The sequence below is a fragment of the Enhydra lutris genome, unplaced genomic scaffold (assembly GCF_002288905.1).
Source record: "Enhydra lutris kenyoni isolate GAN:26980312 unplaced genomic scaffold, ASM228890v2 scaffoldscaffold14, whole genome shotgun sequence".
NCBI classification, from domain to species: Eukaryota; Metazoa; Chordata; class Mammalia; order Carnivora; family Mustelidae; genus Enhydra; species Enhydra lutris.
Genome location: NW_019154098.1, coordinates 31,780,571 through 31,785,802, shown reverse-complemented (window position 1 = coordinate 31,785,802; position 5,232 = coordinate 31,780,571).

Sequence of the window (5,232 nt, the reverse complement as noted above, 5' to 3'; positions counted from 1 at the left end):
TTTTGTGATGTTTTGGCTGTAGAAACCATGTGTGCAGGCTGTGGCTGTGATATACATTAAGCCCTGCTGGCACAAATAAGCAGAACATGGTGACTACTCCTCATGGAGTTTATATTAGATATTTTAGTCAGCATTTAGTCAGTGTCTGTATTCATAACTTTAAAAGGAGTGCAAAACTTCTCACTGTAAAGCTCTTTAACACACTGAATTTCAATAGAAAAATGCAAGTTCTTTTTAATGATTCGGATGGACAATCCAACATGGTGTTACCCTTTATACCAGGGAACAACTTAAAATTGGGTCTTTTCTCCCACCTCCTTGCATTTTAATAAGTATGCCTTTACTTTCTTCCAATTCTACTTCAAATAATCAATTTGAGCTGTAGAAAATACTGGAGAGTTTCACCTCAAAAGAAAATTTTTGGCAAGTTTTGAGTAAAAACAGAATTATAATAGAAACCACTAAGCATACCTCTACTGCTGAGAACAGACCTCATGTTTTTACAGTCACCCAGTGCTAATGCAGCAGGAGGGCCCTGCCCTAGATTCTTTGTGGCTCCAGACTACTTTATTTCCTTTCTTCTCACCATAGGAGAATGTTTCCTTTTTCCCTGTGTCTCAGGGCCTGTGAGACAACATTAGCCCTTCTGGCTCTATATCTTGTTATTTATCTTTTCTCTTTCTTCTGTTTCAGTTCTCTTATTTTTAAATTTCTGCTTCTGTGTGAACAAGACTGGATTCACTTTTAAATTAAAAGCTGAAGGAATAATAGTTCATAGCCACTTCTGAATACCGGTTACATGCCAGACAGTTTAGGTGCTTTGCATCCTTTATTTATACTTCTAATGAAACAACCCTGTGGGCAAAGCATTGCTATCCACATTTTGCAGTTGTGGAAACTGAAGCTTGGAAACTAAAGAAATGCTAAAGGTCAAGCAAGCAGTCAGTATGCAGCAAAGTTGATGGAAGACCTCATGATGGTTGCCTTCTAAAGGCTTCACTCTCTCTTTCCTAGGCTATGAGTCTATCCACCTGGTCTAGCTTAGCATGGGTTAACTTCCCAGGCATGAGACACTAAACTTCTAGTAATGACTAAGGGACTTTTGTCCTTAGGTATGGATTAAGTTTCTTCTGTAATTTTCCTACCTTCCTTTTGCCAGCATGACTAGAAACTATAGCTCTAACTGTGAACCCCCTAGACTGTGCACTGTTGGACTTCAAAGGTTCTGCTCCTTGCATCTTGTCATACTTCCTATCAGCATGATTGATCAGTTATCACCCACTGACCAACTGCTAGAAGCCAGAGTAATATTTGAATTTCAGTGGCCAAGTTTTTTTTGAAATGCTTTCAATCCTATAATTGAAACTTTCTGATTTACTTTAGATACACCTCAACTGTTCTTTTCTAAGCTGTTTCTCCTAAGGCAGTACCAATGAGAATACAGTTATAAGAAACAAAAATCTAGCTATTTGAAGTAGAGAAGGATTCAAAACAAAGAAGTAGCTTATAGGTATGGCTCTAGGAATGACCCTCAGAGCAGTAATGAGGCACCCACAAATCAGGGACTCTGCTTCTTGTGCCACAATCTAGGGGTAGCAATCACAAGGCCACTACAGCACCTATGTAACTGCTGCTGGGCATCTACGTGTTAGTGAGTGGGCATTGGAGCACCATTTCAGAAAGATCCAACATCTATAACTGTCTAAAGAAAATGGGAGTATGGTAGATCATTGGGTTTTACCCCACTTCCATCTTGTGGACCTTGCCTAAATGGATCTTATTGGTAAATTGTATCTAAAACCCTAGCTACAAGGGATTTTGAAGTACAGTTTCTAGTTTGTAGATATGAGCCCCCCAAACCTCTGGCTTTGAAAGCCAATAGGGCTTAGCTCCAAGAGGCGCACAGACTATAGTGAACTAAGCAACAGTTCTTAAAGGGCTCCTACACACAGACCTGAATCTGAATCTAAGGTCCAGCACAGGAGTAGTTGACTGAAAAGGACCCAGATATTCTGTAGAAGAGGCTTATTTGCCTATCTTAAACCATCAGCCTGAGTCTTAAGCATCTAATTTAATACCCATCCAGGGGCTTACTGAAATACTCTCCACAGATAGAGGCCCATTGGTACCATCTTTGCATTCTCCCCCTGCCTCACCTCAGATCACTGGTATCTACTGGAAACCAGTTTGTACATCTGTCTGAAACCCTAATTTTGGCATCTGCCTTCCAGGGGATACCTGTATAACACCTGGCTCTGGTGACCAATGGGGCTTACACTCATAGGTCTCATAGGACTGTAACCAATGGAAAAAAACAGTTCTTAACTACATACCACCTGTAGGGCAAAGCACAGAGGCAACAGATTGAGGGGCCCAGTCTTTTTATGAAAGAAGTATAATTAGCTTATCCTCATAGCTATGGCTTGAAAAGCAGGTTTTTAATTAAACATACATCTAGGGATGACTGTAGTCCTCTCCAGAGACTGGGAAAGAGGACAGGCACATTATTTTCACTCTCCCTTTTGCTCCACTCCAGGTCATTGGTGTCTCTGAGAAAGGAGCTTACATGTAAATTTGGCACCCCAGCATTTGTATCTGCTGCCCCAAAGACACATCCCTTGAAATCATGGGTCTGGTGGCCAGAAGGGCTTATGTTTACAGGTTTAACAGAACAGTAGTGTAAGGGCTTATTTAGCCAGAGCAATGCCATCTAGTTAAACAGTGATTTTGTTGTTTATGCAGTAAAACTTAGACCCTGCCCCCACTCAGGGAACTTACTTAAAAGCAAGTCCCGGAAACCAGTCCCAGGTAACAGAGCCCAAATACAAGGGTGGATCAGGCCAGGTGGAGATATCCAATCAGTGGGGGCACATACTGTCTCCCTAGCTACCAAGCAGTATGGGCTCCACCTTTTGGGCGCCTTTTGGGCACCAATTCTGATCAAGGTGATAGGCTAGTTCAAATATCTACTATAGGGTAAATTGTAATTCAGTTGGTCACTCGTGTGTGACCTAGCAGGACTGGGCAGCTTTCTCTGTGTGTTTTGCAATCTCATTGGCCACCTATGTGTGGCCAGGCCCAACCACATGGCCTTTGCCCTTAAAAGCTAGCCTGTAAGGCAGAGAGGGGTCGCCTCTTTGCAAGAGATGGCCCCGAACGGTTGGTTTGATTCTCGATAGTTGGTGTGAAATAAAGCTTTGCTTGACCTTCGCTTTGTATCAGTCTCGCTCCTTTAATCACAGACACATTATTGGGGGACCTTCCAGTAGCAAAGTAAGAAAGAGTTCTTCACTGGCTATCACCCCAAAGTTCAGAAGAGAGGGAATAGACAGAAATGCTAATATCCCAGCCTTCTCCTGAAAATGTATATTTTGTATTTTAAATGCTGCTGCATGATGGTCTGGCTTCCAATCAGCCTGAATCTAGGTGGTGACTGTCATCCTTCCCTTTGGATACTGACAGCTCTTGGTACACGCTCAAATACCGGAAACCACAAAAAATAAAAGATGCTGCTCAAACAGTCAGAAAGATTTGAGAGACAGCCAAGAGCTAAGGAAGAATTGAAAAATAAGTTTCATCTCCTATGGGAGACCATTCCTTCAAGACTACGAGAGTTAGCTGTTTTATCTAATACATAGACCAACACAGAGAATTAAGGAAAATGAAGAACGGAGGACTATAGTTCCAAATGGAAAAAAGCAAGAGAAAACCCCAGTAAAAGTCCTTAGTAAAACAGATGCAAGTTATTTTCCTGAAAAGATTTCAGTTGTCATACAGATGCTCACTGACCTCATGAGAAGATTGATTGAACAAAGAGAAAAACATAGGAAAGTACCAAACAGAAGTCACAAAACTGAATAACACAATTACTGAAAGATATAACAAAATGGACTAGATGATGCAGAAGCAAGGATCAGTGAACTTGAAGACAGGGAGGTGACACACATTTAGAGCAACAAAAATTTAAAAAGTGAAAAAAAGTGAAGATTTGCTTATTATGGGACAGCATAAGTGGACCAAATTTGCATTATGAGGGATCAAATGGAGAAGAGAGAAAGGGTCAGAAAACTTATCTGAAGAAAAAGTGGTAAAACTTCTCTAACCTGGGGAAGGAAATAGATTTCTAGATCCAAGAAACCCAGGGATACCTACACCAAGAGAAACTATAATTAAAGACCAAAAGAGAAGCTTAAAAGCATCAAGAGGAAAAACAAAAACAAAACAAAAGCAAAAACAAAAACTTATTACATACAAGGAAACCCTCATAAAACTACTGGAAGATTTTTCAGCAGAAACATAGGCCAGAAGGGAATAGCACAATATGTACAAAATCTTGAAAGAAAAAAACTGGCAACCACAAAGTTTCCTTCAGAATTGAAGGAATGACAGAATTTCCCAAACAAATGAAAAGCTCAAAAAGTTCATCACCACTAGATTGGCCTTGCAAGAAATGTTAAAGGAAATTTTTTAGGTTGAAACAAAAGGCAGTAATTAGTAACAAAAGAATATGAAAACATAAGTGCAGTAGGTAAAGATAAATATACAGCAATTTCAGAATCATCTAATGTAAAAAAATGGGTTAATTTCTAAAGCTAGGATGAAGGTTGAGAGACAAAAGTAAAAAAAATGTATAATCACAATAATTTGTTAATGTACACACAAGATAAAATGATGCACATTGTGACAGCAGAAACATGGGGAGGGGGACTAAATATGTAGAACTTTAGAATGCATTCAAACTAAAGTTATCTTAAAATAGATTGCTATAGATGTAAGTTTTTTTTAACGTAAACCTCAGTTGTTTTATATAACCATAATGCAAAAACCTAAAGGAGATACACAAAAGATAGAAAAAGGAATCTAAGTTTATCACCACAGAAAATTATCAAATCCCAAATGAACAGAGCAAAAACAAATTATAAAATAGCTAGACATCAATTTTTAAAACAGCATTAAGTATTCACCTAATAGTAGTTACTTTTAAAGTAAATGGATTAAATTCTACATAAAACAGTGGCTAAATATGCTTCCTATGAGAAACTCATTCAGCTAACAAAAACAAAACATACAGACTAAAAGTAAAAGGATGGAAAAAGATATTCCATGCAAATTGAAACCAAAAGAAAGCAGGAGTAGCTGTATTTATATCAGACAAAAAAGACTTTAAGACAAAAGCTACAGTAAACAAAGAAGGTCACTATATAATGATAAAGGGATCAATCCAGTCAGAGG